Below are 21,149 nucleotides of genomic sequence, written 5' to 3' on the forward strand. Positions count from 1 at the left end.
GATGTATCCCAGCACAGAAAAAAAAAAAAAGCCAGTTTAATACATATAGTTAAAATAACTAGAACTACTATTAAATGTACTCAAAATAAAGTAATATTGTTGAAGAAGATGATTATATGTATTTATATATCCCTGATTTGATTATTATACACTGTATGTGTGCTTTAAGAAAAACCTTGCTATACTCCACAATGATACACATCAAACATATGTAAACCAAAAATAAGAATTTAAAAATAAATAACTGATACAAAATTATCTGAGCATATTTATGTGGGTCTATTTGTGGGTTCATTGTGTGTTCAATTCACCTGTATGTCTATTTCTGTGCTGATAGCATACTGACTTGATTACTGTGGTGTTATCAGAAGCCCTAATATTATATAGAGTAATTCCTCCTCTTTATTATACTTTGTCAAGCTTGTTCTAGCTATCCTATGACCTATGCCTTAGAATAAGCTTGTTTATGTCTACAAAAATACCTTGCTGGGATTTTGATAGGTAATGAATTGAACTTGCAAATTAGTTTTGGGAGAATTGACATTTTTACAATGTTGAAGACTTCAAATCCATGAACCTGCTGTGTCTCTCTATTCATTTAGGTCTTCTTTTATTTCTCTTATCAGTAGTTTGTAATTCTATGCATATGTTTCTAACTGTATCCTAAAATATTTCTTCTTTTTGGAGCAACTATAATTGGTATTGTGTTTTTAATTTCAATTCTTTCATGTTCATTGTTGTGTACAGAAATGTGGTTGATTTTTGAGTGCTAAACTTGTATACTGAAGTAGTATTCTACTACCTTATTTAATTCATTTATATTAAAAGATCTTGTAAACTCTTTATCTTACGTGAAAATCATGGCATCTACAAAGAGAGAGAGTTTTATTTCTTCCTTTTCAATCTACATGCCTGTTTCAAATTTCCAGTACTGTGTTAAATAAGACTGGTAGGAGTTTACAGTGTTACCTGACCAACGTTTTTAAATACACACTGCAAAAGTGGGTTATTTCAGAGGAACAGACATGGCTTGGTCCAGCTTATCGGAAGATCCAAGATTATTTAATGTAGATAACCAAAATAAATATTAAAGGCTATCTCTTCCCATTTAAGAACTTACTTATGAGAAGAAAGACAGTGTAATAGTTTTATGTTGCAACATGACACTAAGTTAGATTTAGAAAAACCTGTGAAAAGGAAGATTTAGCTTAGAAGAAGAAAGTGCATTGTAGTGAGAATACTCTGACATTGCTAAAGAATGTCTCATGGAGGATTAACTCTCTTTTCTAAAGAAATTCAGAGGCAACATTGTCTTCTATGAAGAGGAACTGCTCCTCCCAGTCTCAGGTGGCCTCCAGGGAACTTTTTCATTCTCTATCCTGATATAGTAAATTCTATGATTATCTCTCTAAAAATGTGGGTTTTTTTTCTTTTATGTAATTACTAGATCATGCCTTTTTGTGCATGCATAATATAGAATAGAGAAAAAGTCCTCTGTTCATAATGTCAATAAATAGTGAATGGTCATGTTGATGATAACCCAAAAGCCACCATGGCTTGGCAAAAACAGAATCCTAAGTAGGTTTGATGGGTAATAAGTATAGCAACTAAACTTTAGTTGCTTTTTTAATAAATTTTTTTCTCCTCTTTTAACTATATAGTCTTTATTTTTCTCTACTCATTCCTTGTATTTTATTTTACTTTTTTTTTTTTTGGTATGTTCCTTTTTTTTTATTTAAAGAGATTTTTGCTGTTTTAGCTATAGGGTATGTGTGATGCCGGAGAGACAGAAAGCAAAAAAATCATCCTCCAGAAAGCATGGCCACAACACAATCCCTTCTCCTCCATTCTCTTCTTGGTATCTTGGCCACACACAAACATGCCCAGTGTGAGTTTTATGTTGCCAGTTTGAGACTTGAACCATGGTTGACTACATGGGAGTCCAGCGATGGAAACATTACACCATCTGCTGGTCCTACATTCCTTGTATTTTCTCCTCAAAGCAGTGTGAGTGATTCTTTTGGGTTATGGACAAAGAATAGGCACTTCCTTAGAGAAAAAGTCCTCTGTTCATAATGTCAATAAATAGTGAATGGTCATGTTGATGATAACCCAAAAGCCACCATGGCTTGGCAAAAACAGAATCCTAAGTAGGTTTGATGGGTAATAAGTATAGCAACTAAACTTTAGTTGCTTTTTTAATAAATTTTTTTCTCCTCTTTTAACTATATAGTCTTTATTTTTCTCTACTCATTCCTTGTATTTTATTTTACTTTTTTTTTTTTTTTGGTATGTTCCTTTTTTTTTATTTAAAGAGATTTTTGCTGTTTTAGCTATAGGGTATGTGTGATGCCGGAGAGACAGAAAGCAAAAAAATCATCCTCCAGAAAGCATGGCCACAACACAATCCCTTCTCCTCCATTCTCTTCTTGGTATCTTGGCCACACACAAACATGCCCAGTGTGAGTTTTATGTTGCCAGTTTGAGACTTGAACCATGGTTGACTACATGGGAGTCCAGCGATGGAAACATTACACCATCTGCTGGTCCTACATTCCTTGTATTTTCTCCTCAAAGCAGTGTGAGTGATTCTTTTGGGTTATGGACAAAGAATAGGCACTTCCTTGGAATAAAAAAGAGGAGAAAAAATAAGGATAAAGTATGGAACCAGGATTGCAATGAGCAAGGGGATATCTAGGGCAGAAATGTGTGAAGCCACTCACTCTCAAGCAAATACAAGTGTTTGGTCGGCACCTGACACTTTAACTGTGCCTTGGACATACCAGCTGGCTTCATCCTAGACCAGGTCCCAGCTTTCTGACTCATCCTTTAGTACCAGGGGTAGAAAGGTATCAACTAAGTGAGGAACTCCTCATCAATAGTTGACAGAGAAATTTTATTTCTAGTATTATGAGACTTCAATGTACTGAAAGAAAAGGATTAATTTGTAAAAATATAATGTTCATATAACCTCATTTCTTCACAGTCATTCCTTCCACAGTACTTTGTCTTCTTCTTTCATGATCTTGAACTTATAATATTAAATTATATAAATCATTATTTTTGGAGGTTAAAAACCAAATATTGGCTATTTCGTTGGATGGGTTAACCTTATTGCTATACAGAGCAGGGAAACGAACATGAGCTAAGGAGTCGTATCTGTGCTCACTCTCTAGGTATGTCAATCAGCAGCTCTGGTTGCTAGAAAATTACTCCTCTCAGGTTTTCTGATGTGTATAATGAGATTATAGTTATCTTTCAACATTATTTTGATTATTAAATGGAAAGATACCTACAATACTAATAATATACTATCACTAATTATCATTATCAGCTATATCTGATTTTTTTAAGAAGCTGCAGGGTGGAAGTCCAAGGCAGTGATGGCAGAGCAAATATCAGGGCAGACGTGTAGTGAGTGTCCTATGGTGCTTTAGATTAGCGATTTCCCAACCCATCAAATTCTAAAACAATTAGTCCTGGGAGGAGCTGACTATTTCTAATGACCTCCACAGAGAACACAATGTGCTTCCCTAGATGGCAACAGAAGTCCTTCTGACTTTACGTCTTATAATTGTGTATCAGAATCTGTTTCGAGCATGTTTTCCTTTTCCAACAAACATTCAAGAAGCCTTTACTGTATTTTGTCATTTCTTCCTAGAGAAGGCTCCAGGCTAACTCAATATGTGCCTTCCTTGTGTGCAAGGCAAGGCTTTTGTTCTAACCTCATCCTGTGAATCTGCCAGCTTGGGTGTGCACTTCAAGGAGAACAACTTTTTAATTAAAAAAAAGTCAAACAAGATTACTTAGTTTTCTTCTCTTAAAGGTATCATTGTCAGTTCCCATGAAATCACTTTTCTCTTTACCTTTCTTTTAAGATATTTGAGTTTAGCAACACCCTCTGTGTCAATGTCTGGATAAAAAAGATGTTTTCTTGCCTGCTCCTATTGTTGGTGACTGCCATGGTAAAACAATTCATGCCAATAGCCCAGTGCTGGGTTGCCACTGATAAGACCCCCCCGCCCCCCGCTTTTCCTTGGTCTGGCATCTTGCTCTGATACATACTATAACAAAAGCTCTATTACTGTCTGAGGAGCACCTTGAGTGTCATCTTGGTGGCTCACAGCCAACATTCTGCCCTGCAGAAAGGGGTCCTTAGGTATAAACCAGATTGTATTTACTACTGAGTTGTTCAAGGAACCTTACCTTTCTGTACAGTCAAACCTTACATTTATAGCTTCATTATGACATCCTAAACTTTATTCCAGCACTTATATTCATCTGGATTCAACCTAGTTCACTCTAGAAAAATAAGCTTCCAAGGAAGCTGTTGGTATTTCAAGACTAAATATAACAGAAAAGTGCAGCGTCTACATGGGTTCTAGCAGAACTGTAACTTTCAAATAATTGAGGCCATTATGTTATTCCTATAATGTTGTCATTCAAACAATTGACTCTCAGCTGCAGAGAAGTGGAAGAATGAGTCTTAGAGGTCATTAATTCTAACATCCACCACATCAGGAATCCTTTACAAAAACTACCTGATAGGTTGTCATCAAAGCCTCTGATTAAAGCTTTTGTTGACTGGCAGATTGCTTCATTTAGCTTTGAAGTTGCCTAATTTTTACAAAGAATTTCTAAATATTAATCAGCCTCGATATTATCTAACCATTTTTCTTATTTATGCTCTGGGAAAAGCATACAGAATAAATGGAGCTTCTCTTGTCTGTGGAAACTCTTCAAGTATTTGGTGATAATTATATTATGTCTTCTGATCTTCAGTTAAAATAACCGTGGTTCCCTAACCTTTATAGGCCATAGCATTACACATCTGTATGATTCTGGCCATCTTCTTTACAGATCACCTGGAATTTTTTAGGTGATCAAATATTAACACATACATATGATCTGACCTGGAAAGGCTACGAAGGAATTATAATTTTCTGCATATGAGACACATTATACTTCATTAATACAGCCTCTTAACCACACCAGCATGTTTGAAAGCCTTATTACCCTTTTGAATCCTGGTAACTTGATTCTTCCCACCTTTCTCTAAGTAACTCTTTTTCCTACTGTGGATCTCAGTTTGAACACATTCTCACTAATATTCATTCCACGTAAACTCTCAATTCATAGTTCATAATTACGTTTTTGGATCACACTATGTTCATCTGTATTCAATATTTTTTATGCCTTAAAGAGCAGCAGTTACCTATAGTTTGTGGCTATTTATTTTAAACAGGAATTTTGAGTATTTTGTAAAAGCATAGCAATTCAAGGTATTTGGTTCTCATTTAATGACTCTCCAAAGAAACAGAACCAATAAGAGACATATATATGGAGAGAGAAAAAGAGAGAGAGAAGGAAATACTTATTGTCAAGAATTGGCTCACATAATTATTGGGACTAGCAAGCGCAAGATCTTCATGAGTAATTAGCAAGCTAGAGACCTAAAAGAGACAATGATGTACAGATGGTGTAGTTCCTGCCCAATGGCCTCCAGACTTGAGGCCAGGAAGGGCTAATGTTTCAGCTCAAGTCTGAAGGCAGTCAGCCGAAGAAGTCTCTCTTTACTAAGAGCAGGGCTGGTCTTTTTGTTCTCTTTAGCTTTTCAGCTGACTGAATGAGGCCCACTCACCCTTTGGTGGGGGTTGGGGGAAACAGCATCTGCTTTACTCAAGTTTGTTGATTTAAGTATTTATCTCTTCCAGACATCTTCACAGAAACACCCAGACAAATGTTTAATCAACTCTCTGGGCATTAGGGCACAGCCAATTTGATAGATAAAATTAATCATTTTATCATTGAAGTTTAAGGTGGAGCTTAAATTGTTTATACTAACTTTATTGTTTTTCAGTCTCAGTTATTCTTCACACATTTTCAAACAACCTACTAATCAAAAGGTATAGAATCCTCCTAAGCTCTACAAAATGATCCAGAATGTAGAAGAAAGAATGGTTAATGGCTTCTGTTGGTTCTACTAGAGGTAAAGCACATCTTTCACTTCTAAGAAATTGATTTTTATGGTTGGTATACACCCTGAAATTTTACTGTTATCCTTTGCTATCTGGAGTTTATAGCTATGTCTTTCCCTGACTTGTTATGCTACTTGCTATTCCTGAAATAATGAATTATTTCAGATAGCATAGAACTTTCTGTTTACACAATGGTAGGATGCTCAGTGGGAGAGGCGCTTGTTATGCTGTTTTTCCAGATAAGGACAGTTAAAAGAGAATTATAAGATTTAGAGTGTTATTAAGAACAACTTGGTGTTGGAGGACGGTGATAAATGTGATTGGTTGCTAGTGGCTCTCTTTTTTCTTTCTTTCTTTCTTTTTTTTTTTTTAAGATTTTTGCCATAGGGTACGTGCACTCATTAGAGAGACAGAGAGAGAATGTGGGAGGCCATCCCAGAGGAGATAGCCATGCCACAATTCCTCCTCCATTCTTCCCTTGGGATTTTTGGCATGCATGCACATGCACCTGGCATGGTTTTCAAGCCCCCAAGTTCAGGACTCGAACTGCAGAGTTGGCCATGTGAGATAAAGTGACTTGACAAACACATCAGCTGCTGGTCTGCTAGTAACTTACTTAAGGTTAGAAGTGATATTTACTTATGTAAGTATCAATTAATGATTATAGTTACCTATTTATTATCTATTTAGAATAGGCTTATGATTTGGCCAACCAAAGCAAAAACAAACCAATAGCAATGTAATCAAGTAGTTTTCGGTAACTATGTGTGTTACATAGCATTCCATTTTTATCTAAGCCTCTGAATTATGGATAAACTTTTAGAAGAGAAATTCTTCTCTACTCAATTAAGATCACTTAAATTTCTCTTATTAATTAAACATTAAAGTTTCCCTAGTGTTATAGTACAACTAATTAATCATTGAAATATGAAAATCACCATGAAGGAGACAATTAATAGCAATAATTTACATAAATCCAAGCCTATGCCATGGTGATCGAGATTAGAAATATGTGAAAATTGAACACCAGTAGGAGGAGAGGGAAATTGTGCATTGTTATATATGTTAACATAAAGGGACAGACCTTCTACTGATTTTATTTTTCTTTCTCTTAACTATTAAAATTCTTAACTCACATGTGTAAATTTGACAGGTAAATTTCAAATTTGTTAATTCTATAAAAGCAATGAACTGAATTCTTCTTGAAGTAAATTGTATTCAATATGAAGTCAAGTTCTAAGAATTTTTGCAATTTGAGACACTGAAAAAAACCACATATCACATTTAAAAAATATCTTTTGACATAGTTTTCTTATTATTGTTTTTCAAATAATAAAAGAAATCTGCTAAAGGCTTGATCAAAGTCTCCTTATAATGGAGTTCTTTACTGGTACTTAAACCCAATACTTGAAATACATAATTAAATTGGTTACCAAGGCATTAACATGAGAGGTCAGTTAGGACAACGAATCATAACTTACACTTACCTCTACCTTAAAAACTGGTGCTGTAAAGAGAGATTCCCACGATTTTCATTGTTCGTTTTTAGGTTTTTGCCATTGGGTGTTCACTGGAGAGGAGAGAGACTGAAAAAGACAGAGGGAAAATGAGAAATTACACCCCCATGGGGATGGCCACACCACCATCCCAACTCTCCTCCATTCTTTTCTTGGTATTTTGGGCACATATGCACACACACACACACATACATACACACACACATACACAGAGTGTGATTTTTTAAGCCATCATGTCTGGGACTTGAACTGCCATGTGGGAATCCAGCTGCCTTAATCTCCACACTAACCGCTGGCCCTTCACTGGGTGAAGACATTACAAATAAAATAGTGTGGGAGAAGGAAGCACAGTCAGCCTGCTGTGACAGGGCTCATGCCACCACTCTGTAGATCAACCCCTCTCCTTGCTCACTCCCAGGCACAGGTCCATGAACATGGGTGATGAGAATCCTGGCCTGAATTAAACAATGAAAGGAGGATTTCTAGCTGTTGTAAAGCTTAAGAAGTGTTAGCATTTCTTTTGTTGGTGTGTGCAATTAATCATCCACAATCTGACCGTAATTTTTTCTTCTCTCTATTTCTTTTTAACTGCCAGAGGGCATCTGCACTCACAAGAGAGCCAGAGACACAGAAAGAGAAAGAGGAAGAAAGCATCCCCCAGTGGGGTGTTTTTATGTTGCAATCTCTTCCCTTTCATTTCTCTATCATGTCAGGATTTTGGCCACTTACGTACAGCCATTACTGGCATAGATGTGGAAAAACGTTGATCTGCAATCTGCTAGGTTACAGGTAGGAGCCAAATTGTGGAGAACATTGATAAGGTTAGTGCAGAAAGCAGCATCAATTATTTCTCACCCTCAGGTTTATCCTAGAAAGCAAGAGTATCATTATATATTCTACTAAGGATAGGATGAGTTAAGCAAAGTATCATACGTTCTTACAAGAAGGGTCACAGAAGAGAAAGAGCATGTATCTGAAGATTTTCTGTCAATATTCAGTCATGGTTAAGTGTTTGGAACATTTTGAGATGTTCCTTGCCAATCAGGTTGTGGGGGAAAAAGAATTAGAATTAGTCCTTATTGTTCATGTAGTTGATTTATAATTGGTTTCTGAGAAATCTGATATGCGTGGATATGTTTTGCCCTTTAATATATGCACAGGAAAAAGGCTGAATTTATCATTTCCTTGTTCCAAAATGTTATTTTAAAAAAAAGGACCGAAGAGGTCAAGTACACAGGTAAAAAGAGACATTAGAAAGGAAGAGTAAAACCGGTAGGCTCTGAGAGATTGTGGAGCTTTAGGCCTGAGTGGTGAATGCGAAGGGGCAGGAGAGGTAGAGAAGAGCTTAGTGCATTTCATCCTTTGGTCTGGAACAATAGAAGCAGACAGGTGACAAAAGAAAAGTAGATTTTAAGACAGAATGTGAATAGATCTAGGGAGACCACCACTGAAACAGGAAGAGGCAAATTTTGGGTAGAAAACATGCTGTTTTCTATATTTTGTGCCAATATCTGCAGTTTGTGTTGCCTCATAGATACAAAGCCTCTGGAAGACTATTGATAAAATGATGAATAACAAATTCTGAAGATGCTATCACTACCTTACATTTGTATAATGCTTAATGGCTTTCAAAGCACTTTCATATTATTAGCTTATACAATTTTCATAATCCCTGTGAGGTATATAGGACGAATCATTTTGTGGACCTTATAAGCAATGAAATTAAAATGAGATTTAGAAATGCTTAATTATTTTATCCACCATCACTGCAATCTGTAAACACATGAACTGATACTCAGATCCTAGTTTTCTCATTAGGAATGTGAACCTCTTATTGGTAATCATATTAACAATTATTTCTGTTACAATTGTCCCTGCATATCTGCAGGGTATTTGTTCTAGGGTCTCCCATGAATACCAAAATCTGTTAAATAAAATGGCATAGTATTTACATATAATTTACCATCATCATCCTATGTACTTTAAATCACTTTTAATACCTAATGCAATATAAATGCTACATAAGTAGTTGTGATATTCTAGTTCATTTGCATTATTTTTATTGGTGTATTGTTATCTTTTATTTTAATCTTTGTATTTTTTATCTATGGTTGGTTGAATCTGCCACTGTGGAGCTGCAGCTATGAGGACTGCCAGTAGGTGTGTATATTATGGGTGGGCGTGTCATGCAAAATTTGTGAACGTTAAATCTATTTGATTATATATTTATATTTAAAAATGATATGAGAAGGTAACTATGTTTTAGAATTATTCTGTCAGGGCCAGAACTTAGTATTTTGCCAGCTTCAATTGCTGTAAATATCGTCCCTATTGAGAAGATGCCTGCCTTGAGCATTCTTCCTTCAAGACTTCTGAAGTCATTTCCAGAAATCCTAGAACTGCATCATATTCAGTCAAGGACAGAAACTTTAGAAAAAGTTTGTATTTTCTGGGCTGGACGTGGCGACATCCACGAGGAAGCAGAGGGAGTTTAGAAGCAGCTGCTCTTGCAGCTGCAGAAAGTTGCTGACGCAGGACTCGGTTGGGAAAGCACTGAATGGAGTGCAGTAATTTGGTGGAGAAAAGCAAAGAGAAAGCAGAGCTGCATGCAGGGAAAAAATGACTCAGAGAGTTTTCCCTACCCAGAACTTTGTTCTGCTGGAGTTCTCTTTAGCATTTTTGTCATTGTAAATTGGAGGCTTGGAATCAGCAAGAGACAGAAAAGTGTCTCCGATGAACCCCCAGATGGAGCTACTTTGTTTAAAAAAAGAAAGAAAGAAAGAAAGAGAGAGAGAGGTGTACTTGCATACAGAAAAAAAAGCACAAAGACTTGGATGGACATCTGCAAAGAAAAAAAGAAAGGTTGTTAAGTGACTACAGCGGGAGGAGCAGCATTGGTAGTCCTCTGGGGGAATTTCAAGAAATGGCTTTATGTTGTTTAGTTCTGTCTTGAAGAAGCTAGAATTTAGCTCTGAACACTACAAAATAAAATGGACTTCATTCCACTTATTTTTAGCCCAATAAATAAGGAGAAAGGATCCTCAACCAGCATATGGATGGCACCAATGGGAGGTCCTAGGATTGTGAAAATAATTGATAGTTGTAAAAATATATATATATAGTGAGTGTTTAGAGCTAACGATAATTGTATCTTTCCTAAACTGCCTTATTGAGATATAATATACCTACAATAAAATTTACTGATTCAAAGTATACAATTTTATGAGTTTCTCAACTTTGTACAGGCATGTAATCACCACCACAATTATTAAATAGAGCATTTCCATCATGACAGAAATGTTGCCTCTTGCAGTCCATCCCCTCTTCCTGCACCTGGCTCCTGGATTATAACCATGATCAACCGGTTTCTAATAACATGATTTGCCTCTTTCTAGAATTCATGTCTATAGTATCATATAGCCATCTATTATTTTGAGATTTACCCATTCTGGTTCTTATATCAGTTAACTTTCTATTGTTGAATACTATTTCTTTTTTATAAATACATCACAATCTTTTTAACCCTTTACCATTTGATGAACATTCGTGTTGTTTCCAGGTTTTGTCTGTGATGCACAAAACTCCTAAGAACACTCATGTGTAAGTTCAGGTATGAAAATGTGTTTTTATTTCTTTTGGGTAAATATTTAGAAATGGGATTGCCAGGACATAGAGAAATACGTGTTTATAAGAAATTACCAAATGCTGTCTAAAACAGATATATTATTTTACATTCTCACTAGCAAAAATGAAAGATCAAATTGTTTCTTCAAGTGATCTACTAGAATATTATTTAAAATTGTTTTGAATCTATACATAAATTTAGAGAGAGCTGATATAATATTAGTGATTTCCTTTATTTAGGTCTCCTTCAATTAACTTCAGTAATTTTTGTAGTTTTTAATTCCTACCTTTATTGTACTACTTAGAACCTGAAATACAAGATTACTGATCATAACAAGAAAGCATTCAGTTTGTAATAATGAACATGCTATTAGTTGTAGATGTTTTATTGCTATTCCTTATGAAATTGCTATTTGTAATATACTGAGTTTTTCATAAATCAGTGTACTGAGAAAAAAATAAATGCTTTTAGTGTTCTTTAATATAAAGAGCACAATTTAAGGGACACAAAAATGGAAAACTAGGTGTTGATGAGAACATGTATGCTATTTATACTGAGTTTTTCATAAATCAGTGTACTGAGAAAAAAATAAATGCTTTTAGTGTTCTTTAATATAAAGAGCACAATTTAAGGGACACAAAAATGGAAAACTAGGTGTTGATGATAACATGTATGCTATTATCTTTAACTGGTCTAATACATAGTGTATTCATGCTGAGAAAATTCATTTTGCATGCTAATAATGATATATAGTGATTGAATGTATAAAAAATAAAATATATAAAAAGATATGAGTACAATGATTTATTTTTTAATATTAAAAGAATATGGCATGTATGGAATAAATTATGCTTAGTCATGATGTACTGTTCTTTTTATTTATGGTGGAATTTTATTTGCTGGTTTTGCTAAGGATTTTTCCATATTTGATCATACAGGACATTAGTCTATAGTTTATTTTTTGTAATTTGTCTTTCTGTTTGGTACTAGAATGATGCTGGCCTCTTAAATGTGTTGGAAAGTATCTGTTTTCTAGAAGCATTTGCACACAAATAGAATTACGTCTTCTTCAAAGTTTTGTGTGAAATAATCTGAGCCTAGTATTTTCTTTGTGGCAAAATTTTGAACTATAAATTCAATTTCTTTATTTAGAATTTTTTTTAAGACTCAGACTATTTAATTTCCAGACGGTTCATAACCAAGAAGCACAGAATTATTTGATGTTTATTGCTGAATTAAAAATGTGAAATGTGTATTATACATATTCATATATAATATATAATATAATACATACTGTAATATATATATATTTTACATGTAATATATTTTACACATATTTACAGCATATAGAATTGATCTCTACATTTATTAATTTTTAATAAATTAAATATTTTTAGTATTTAAAAGCTTAAATAGTTCTTTAAAAGTTATCAGCCTATTCAGGTTATTTGTTCTTGAGTGAATGTCAGTAGTTTGTGTTGTTCTTCACTTACTCTAAGTTACGATTTTTATTTATATACTTTTATCATGGTATATTCTTATTATCCTTATCATAGCTATGTGATCTGTAATGATGTTTCTTTTTCATATTCATAATTTGAGGATTTTGTCATTTTTATCTGATCAGATGGCTAGAGACATATCAATTTTGATAATATTTTTAGAAGACCAGATTTGAGTACCATAAATGTTCTCTATTTTTTATTTATGTTTTACTAATTTTTGTCATCATGTCTATGATTTTCTTCCTTATGCTTAATTTATATTTACATTTTCCCTCTTTTTCTAGTTTCTAAGGTAAACACATACATTATTCATGTGAAATATTTCTTCTTTTTTATTGTAAGCCTTTAATGCTATAAATTTCACTTTAAGCACTGCATTAGTTGTATCTCAACTTTTTGTTTTGCTTTTGTTTTTGTTTTTTTGTTACTGCTATAGGGTGCATGCACTCACCAGAGAAGGACAGAGAGAGAGGTAGGGAAGGAAAATGAGAAATCACCCCCAGGGAGGATAGCCACACTGCAATCCTTTCTCCTCATTCTCCTCTCAGAATTTTGGGCATGCATACACCAACTCCCTAAGTGATTTTCAAGCTGCTGGAACCAGGAATAAAACTGCAGTCGGTTAGGTAGTTACTAGGTGGGTCCAGCTGTTCTAACCTCTATACCACCTGCTGTTCCAGTTGTATCAAATTTTTAATTTACCTTCATTGTGTTCAGAAAACACACTGTCAATCATTTCCATTAAAAAATACATATTGAGACCGGTTTTATGGCTAGAATGTGACTTATCTTGATAAGTTTCCATGAACCTTTGATAAGTAGGTGTATTCTGATGATGTGGTTGTAGTGTTCTTTGAATGTCAGTTAGGATTATTGTTAGTAGTGTTCAAGCATTCTACATTTCCTAAAAATCTACCTTCTCTATTAATATCTGAGAAAGAAGTGTTGAAATCACTAACCCAAATGTGAATTTGTTTCTCTTTATTCACTGTTACTGTTTATATGCATCATTGCTTTTTGTATTTTGAACCTCTATTATTTTATTATTTGGCACATGCTCATTTAGGATTACAATGGCTTCTTTTTTTTTGGAGAGGATTTTGCTATAGGGTGTGTGCGCTCACCAGACAGACAGAGAGAGACAGAGAGACAGAAAGCGAGAAATCACCCCCCCAGGGGGTGATGGCCACGCTGCAATCCCTTCTCCTCCATTCTCCTCTTGGGATCTTGGGCACGCACGCACACATGCTTGACGTGAGTTTAAGCTACTGGGTCTGGGACGTGAACCGCGGTCGACTATGTGGGAGTCCAACGACATAGCCATTATGCTAAGTGCTGGTCCCTACAATGACTTCTTGATGAATTGGTCTTTTTATCATTATAAAATGTCTCTGTCTCTGATAATATTTATTTTTAATCTACTTTGTATGATATTATTATATCCATTTATACATTTTAAAATTATCTTATTTAACTTTATTCATTTATTTATTCATTTATTTATTTATTTCAATTTGACTGAAAGAGCAAGAGACAGAAATCAAGCTACCAGGTCTGGGACTTGAACCCTGGTCAGCCATGTGGAAGTCCAGTGCCCTCAACCAGTACGCTACTTACTAGTCCTATATTATATCCATTTCAACATTATCATATATTTTAATTCAGATTTATAGAGGTATAATATATATTAATAAGTTAAAAATTTAATGGTATACTTTCATAAGTGTTGAAAAATTTATATGTGTAATCAACAACCTAATCAAGATAAAACACATTTCCACTATTGCAAATAGTTCCCTGAGTCTTTTTTGAAGTCAGTCCTTTCCCTCCATCTCTATCCCCTATGAATCCCTCATCTATTTTCTGTTCATATACATTTGCATTTTCTAGAGTGCAATATAAATGGAGTCAAATTGTAGTCATCTTTTTGTGCCAGTAGTATTAGTAACTTACTGATAATGGATATTTCCTCACATCGATGTACTGCTCCTTGTTTATCTGTTAGCCTATTGATGGGCACTTGAGTTTTTCCAACTTAGAACTATATGAATTTGTCTATGCAGTTAGTTTTCTGTATCCATGGATTCTGTATCCTCAGATTCAACTAATTACAGGATGAAAATATTTAGAAGAAAACAAAAGTAACAATAAAATAATACAAACAATCTCAGCCTCTGTAACACAGTCATTAGTATTTCAGACTACAGAACGAGAAACCACATGTTCCCCAGGGTTAGAGTTCCCGTACTGGTAGGTCTGAAGGCACTACAGGCATGTATGCATGTGCCCCAAATCCTGGTGGGTTGAGGACAGGAAAAAAGGACTGCAGCATGACGGAGCTCTGTGAAGGATGATTTTCTCCTTTTTATTATTTTTTTCACATGCATACATGACTAAAAATAACATATGGCCAGTCCCATGGTCTATTGGTTAAGGGAGCCAAATCCTACAAGGCCAACTGTGCCATTCCATTCTGGCCATGGAGGTTTGAAAAATATGCTAGGCACACGTGCTTACATATCAAAATCTAGATAGGGTGGAGAAATGGAGAAGGGATTGTGGCGTGACCACAGCCCATTTGATGGTGCTTTCTCCCTCTCCTCTTATTCTGTCTCTCTCTAGTGAGCACACATGCCAACTGGCAAAATAAAAATAAATAAATAAATGATTTTAACAATACAAATTAAAAAACAAACAAACAAAAACCATGGCCTGATGGTAAAGTACCAGTAACATAAGTGAACCTATGTGTGGAGGTTCCAGGTTTACTTCCCAGAACTACTCTATATATATATGGCGAGTGGGGTCTGTCTCTCTCTGATTCTCTCTCTTTCTCTCTCGTGGTAGAAATTTTAAAAAAATCTTAAAAAATATAGTTTAACAACTATTTATCTAGCAGTTACATTGTTAATTGTTATCAGGTATTATAAGTAATCTAAAAATGATTTAGAGTACATAGGAGGATTCACATAAATTACAAATACTACACTATTTCATGTAAGGGACTTGAGGATTTGCAGAATTTTGTATCCACAGGCTGTAAAGGTTGGCGATCCTGCAACCAGTCCCCTGCAGATATCAAGGGATGACTATGTGAGTATTCACACGTAGATCTTTCTGTAAACCTGCATTTTCATAAAATCTTAGGCCTTGGGAGGTAAACAATAGATGCCTTGGCAAAGCATGCATAAGTGAAAATGGCCACTGACTTAGAAAACAGTGCACAAGTAAGGTGAAGACAGTGAATCTGATCCAAAAGCAAGTTTTACCTCCTATGAACACAGTCCAGTAGTGGCTGATTCAACAGCAACAACAAAATAGTTCAATAAACCATGTCAGACAGCTATATATAAAAGTGCCAGACAAACTTCTGTGCATAATATACCCCAAGTCAACCTAAGAATGGGTTTACTATAAAAAAATGCAAAGGTTATATCTGTTTTCTTATCAAGCTTTTAAAAAATTACGGCCATAATCACACCAATGTCATATTTATTCTAGGAACTGAACCTTGCACATATTGCCACTCCCAAAGCAAAATATCTCTGCTCTATTTTCTAGCAAAGTGAATTCCCCCCAGAGCTTACTTCCTCAAGTTGTTCACTTTTGTCTTAATGAAGCTTAACCCTGATGGGTGCAACCCAGATCAGTAGCTTGGGTTTAAATGGAACGGAAGGGGGGAACCAGCAGTTAGCGTAATGGCTATGTCACTGGACTCCCACGTAGTCGACCGCGGTTCACATCCTGGACCCGGTGGCTTAAAACTCATGCCGGGTGTGTGTGCGTGCGTGCCCAAGATCCCGAGAGGAGAATGGAGGAGAAGGGATTGTGGCGTGACCATCCCCCATGAGGGGTGATTTCTCACTTTCTGTCTCTATGTCTCTCTCTGTCTGTCTGGTGAGTGCACATGCCCTATAGTGAAAACCTCTCAAAACAAAACAAAACAAAACAAAAAATGCAATGGAAGGTAGTGAGGCATGTTTTCTCAGGTCCTATTTTGGATCTGTAATGTTAGGGGGAACTTTAATAGTAAGAGCTGCCCAAATATATAAGGGTTTGAGAAAATATTTTAATTAGCCAGAGAAAATATGGTGAAATAAGTGCTTTACTCTTTGATGTTTCTTGTTTAAACCACACATGGGCATCAAGGTAAAAGTTCGTTCTCAGGGTGAAAGGAGAAAGAAAAGGTGTAGAGGGAAGTAGCCACAGGTCTAGTCTTAACAGACTTAGATAATATGGGCAAAAATAAGTTTAAATGGAGAAACACAGATCATGAGACTTTTAAAGACAGGAATTTTCTTTTTTTATGTTGTTTCAATTTGTTTTGGTTTGTATGTATATGTGTGCTTACCATTATCATCTTAAACTAAATAAATATCTGGCACATAATAGATATTCAATCAGTTTTTTTAAGATGAGGAAACTATTGGCTCACTGAAAGGAGAATGCAACTAATTGCAACATCTGATTGTGGAAAAAAAAATCAGGCAGTGGATTTTTTTTAAGAATTCCTGCTTAATAAAATGAATTGTATATGTTCTATTGAAACAAAAAGTTTTCACAGTTGAATAATATTTAAAATGTGTGTAATTTAAAACTTATTTACATATAACCCTTCTATATATATATATAGTTATTGCTTGCATAAATCAGTATATACTTTACCTTATTACTACCACTACTGGGATATATTACATTTGATTTTGCCACATGAATATAAGAAAAGCTAATAGTCATAAGACTCTTGAGAGAGTCAGGATAATTTAGTTCTAATCAAGCCTGGCAGAAAAATAAGTTGGAGTTAAAGAGTAAATAAGAAAATTACAGATTAGTGAGATGGTAGATAGTGATACTTAAAATAGTTGTATTTGTATTACTGTAATTCGATGTCTTTCACATATACTGTGTGAATTATTGCTGAGTCACCGTGGTAACCATGAAGGTGCTTCACTTTCGTGTTCATTTCTGTGAACCTGCTGTGGGTTGCACAGCTGATTGACAACCTCTGGCTGCTGAGTCTTCAGATCCACCATGAACAGCTCCCCTGAAGTACTCCCAACCATGAGTAAGCATAGCCAAATCAATATATTCCTACATTATGTGAATTCCTCTAACAAGCACCTTTGGCCTGAGGATTCCCTATTAGCTTGGCATTGTGCTTTGGGGACCTTATTTTATAATTTTTTCTTTCATTCACAAATGTTGGGTTTGCATCATGGTTGGAATTCTTTCCCAACATCATCTTCTCCTTCCCCTTTCCCCTTTAAAGGCAATCTGCTTCATCCAATAAAGTTCTTGCTTGCCTAGATCCATCACCATGCCTATCTTTTGCATACCAGAACACCTTAAATGGCAGTTACACTAACAAAGATCTAATTTTTTAACTTAAAAAAAAAAACTATGTTATTGTGTGTCATTGGAAGACTTATTATATTAACAGCTTAGATACAATTAATGACACCTAAGAAAATGTAGCATTTAGGCCTACCCAGGGCAGTAGAAAATGAAACATCACCATTCTTTAGTAAATTTTTCAGAAAATGTTCAGTGTAATTATTTTTTAAATTTTATTTAAAATTCAGTGTTAAGGAGAAAATGAAACTGTTGTCATTCTTTAATAATAAATTTTTCAGACAACTTATTGAGTGTAATTTTATTTTATTTTTAATGCAGAATGTCCTCAGGTCATGATCCTCCTGCTTTAGCCTACAGGGTTATTAAATTACAGGCACATACTGCTACATCTGATCTTTTATACATTGTGCAGGAAATAGAACCCTAGGCCTCCCATGTAGTCCCACCCTGCAGAGCATAGTGTTTTAAGAGCACATTTGATAATGGTTATACTGGTATTTCTTTAAAAAAAAAAAAAAAACTACTATTGAGCTATGTTTGACATAGAAAAAAGCTGTACATATTTAAGTATACAACTTGTTGAGTTTGAAAAGTATACACCATGAAGCCATCACCACAATTCATGCTATAAACATATCCATCATCTCTGAAAAAAAAATGTTTTTTGAATAGGTTTTTACTATAGGGCGCGTGTACTCAGGATCTTGGGCATGCACACTTACATGCTTGGCATGAGTTTAAGTCACTGGGTCCGGGACTCGAACCGCAGTCAACTACATGGGAGTTCAGTGACATAGATATTATGCTAACTACTGGTTCCTCTGAAAATTTTTTACAGTCTCTTTTTTTCTATCATTAATTTAGGGCTTTTTTGGGATAAGACCACTTAGTAGAAGACCTACCATCTTGGTAAAATTTTATGTACACAATATAGTATTATCACTAGGCACTATGCTGCCTTCAGATCTCTAGGACTTTTTGTATAACTGAAACATGGTATCTTTTGAGTACTATCTTTATGTTTCCCCTACTCTGCCCGTCTTTTAGTTTCCAAATGTAAGTGAGAACATGAAGTTTTGTCTTTCTGTGCCTGTCCCATTTCACTTAACAACATGTCCTCAAGGTTCATTTATGTCACAAATACAGGATTTCATTCTTTGTTAAAGTTGAATCATAAATTGTGTGTGTGTGTGTGAGAGAGAGAGAGAGAGATAGAGAGAGAGAAAAAGAGTGTGTGTGTGAAGGTCTACCAAACATTCACAAAAAATGTGTATTATGAAAAACTACACAGCAATTTCAAAATGTATTACACTGGGAACCAGTAGTTAGCATAATGGCTAACTACGTGGCTGGACTCCCACGTAGTTGATCGTGGTTCCGGCCCGGACCCGGTGGCTTAGAACTCACGCCGGGTGTGTGTGCGTGCGTGCCCAAGATCCCGAGAGGAGAATGGAGGAGAAGGGATTGCGGCGTGACCATCCCCTGTGGCAGGTAATTTCTCGCTTTCTGTCTTTATGCCTGTCTCTGTCTGTCTGGTGCGCGCACATGTCCTATAGCGAGAAAACCTCTCCCCCCCAAAAAAAATGTATTGCACCAAAATTCACACACATTTTAATTTCATTTCATTACAGGTGAAATGAGGTGATTGAGATTGAATGAGGTCATCAAAGTGAGTCCCCTATGATTGACTCCTGGTACACATGAACACATATGCTCTGCTCTTGCTGTCTTGATATTGTGATGCCTGTGCTGCCTTGGCACTCTACAGAATCCCCACCAAGAAGAAAACTGTCATTATAGTCCTTGAACATCCAGAACCACGAGTTAGGTAATCCTCTATTCTTTATAAAATTTTCAGTTTGGGATTTGGTTGCTAGAAACAGAAACCTGGCTGAAATAGCCCCATTAGAGAGCATGAACCTATGCTGGCCTGGTAACTTCACTTGCTTCTTCAAATATCCTTACTTTTCTTGAAATTCATGTAATATTTCTTAATATGGGACCTAAATGAATGAAGCATACTGGTTGTATCATTTTGCTTTTGTTTGTTTTTATTTACTTGTTTCTCACATTTGAGACAGAGACAGTGTAAACCATCATTTCCAACAGTGTCTTTTATTTTTAGAGGTTTTTCCTATAGGACATGTGCACTTGCCAGAAAGACAGAGAGAGACAGTGAAACAGAAAGCCAGAAATCACCCCCCAGGAGGGATGGCCATGCCACAATCCCTTCTCCTCCATTCATCTCTCAGGATCTTGGGCATGCACGCACACGTGTCTGGCATGAGCTTAAGCCAACGGGTCCGAGACTCAAACCGTGGTCGACTACGTGGGAGTTCAGTGACATAGCCATTACACTAATTACTGGTCCCCCAACAGGGTCTTGATGCTATGTTCCAACCCATTTTTTGCCAGGTTCAGATCATGTGCACATGCATGTCCAATCTACTGAGGGAGGTCTCTAGATTCCAACACAGACCTTTCCCATGTCAGTCAGTTTCACAGGTGCTAGTTTTACAGTTATACCACTATCTAGTCCCCAGGGAATTTTGGCAAAAGACTGTTCCCTAAAACTTCAATAAGTAAGCTAGCTACATATTTTAAAAGGTCATTACAGCTAGACTAAAGAGGAGAGTTTTTTTTCTGTTTTTTCTTTTTTTTTCTTTCTGTTAACAGTGGGAAGTCAAATATTTTTAGCCAGAGAATGATATTTAAATACCAACAACAAAGACGGACTGTAGAATTACCAGAATCAAATGCAAAGTTAAGTTGCAAAGCTAGTTTAAGCTGCCTTTTACTTTTGTTCTATAAAAATTAGTAGGAAAAATACAATACAAAGGAAGTTGAGTTTATCAAAATGTTTCGCTGCATCTGGGTCATAATAACCTGTAAATTCCTGACTGAAGGATGAATCAAGAGTCAATGTGATCGTTCAAATAGAAAAGGAGAATTGGGCTTGTTAGTCTTACGCTATCAAGGGTGGTTAACATCTTCCTTTACTGAAAACCAACTTCTTGTTTAAAGGTAAATGGTGACAGGGACAGGTATATGCAGGAGGCATAGAGCTCTGGATTTATTTGGCAGCCAATGGAAGTTTCAGAGCCCTGGGGGTAGTTCTGGTGCAACTGTGAGGAGGACACAGTCAACATTATCTGGCATTCAGTGGTGT

The 21,149-nt window shown here is 35.6% G+C and overlaps 1 pseudogene; it reads right to left on the reverse strand.

The window, feature by feature from the left end:
* LOC102498682 (dnaJ homolog subfamily C member 8-like) overlaps window positions 1–17,688 on the reverse strand; it is a 59,420-nt pseudogene extending 41,732 nt beyond the window's left edge.
* Window positions 17,689–21,149: the final 3,461 nt, after the last annotated feature.

Source organism: Tupaia chinensis, unplaced genomic scaffold, assembly GCF_000334495.1.
Source record: "Tupaia chinensis unplaced genomic scaffold, TupChi_1.0 Scaffold000055_1, whole genome shotgun sequence".
NCBI classification, from domain to species: Eukaryota; Metazoa; Chordata; class Mammalia; order Scandentia; family Tupaiidae; genus Tupaia; species Tupaia belangeri.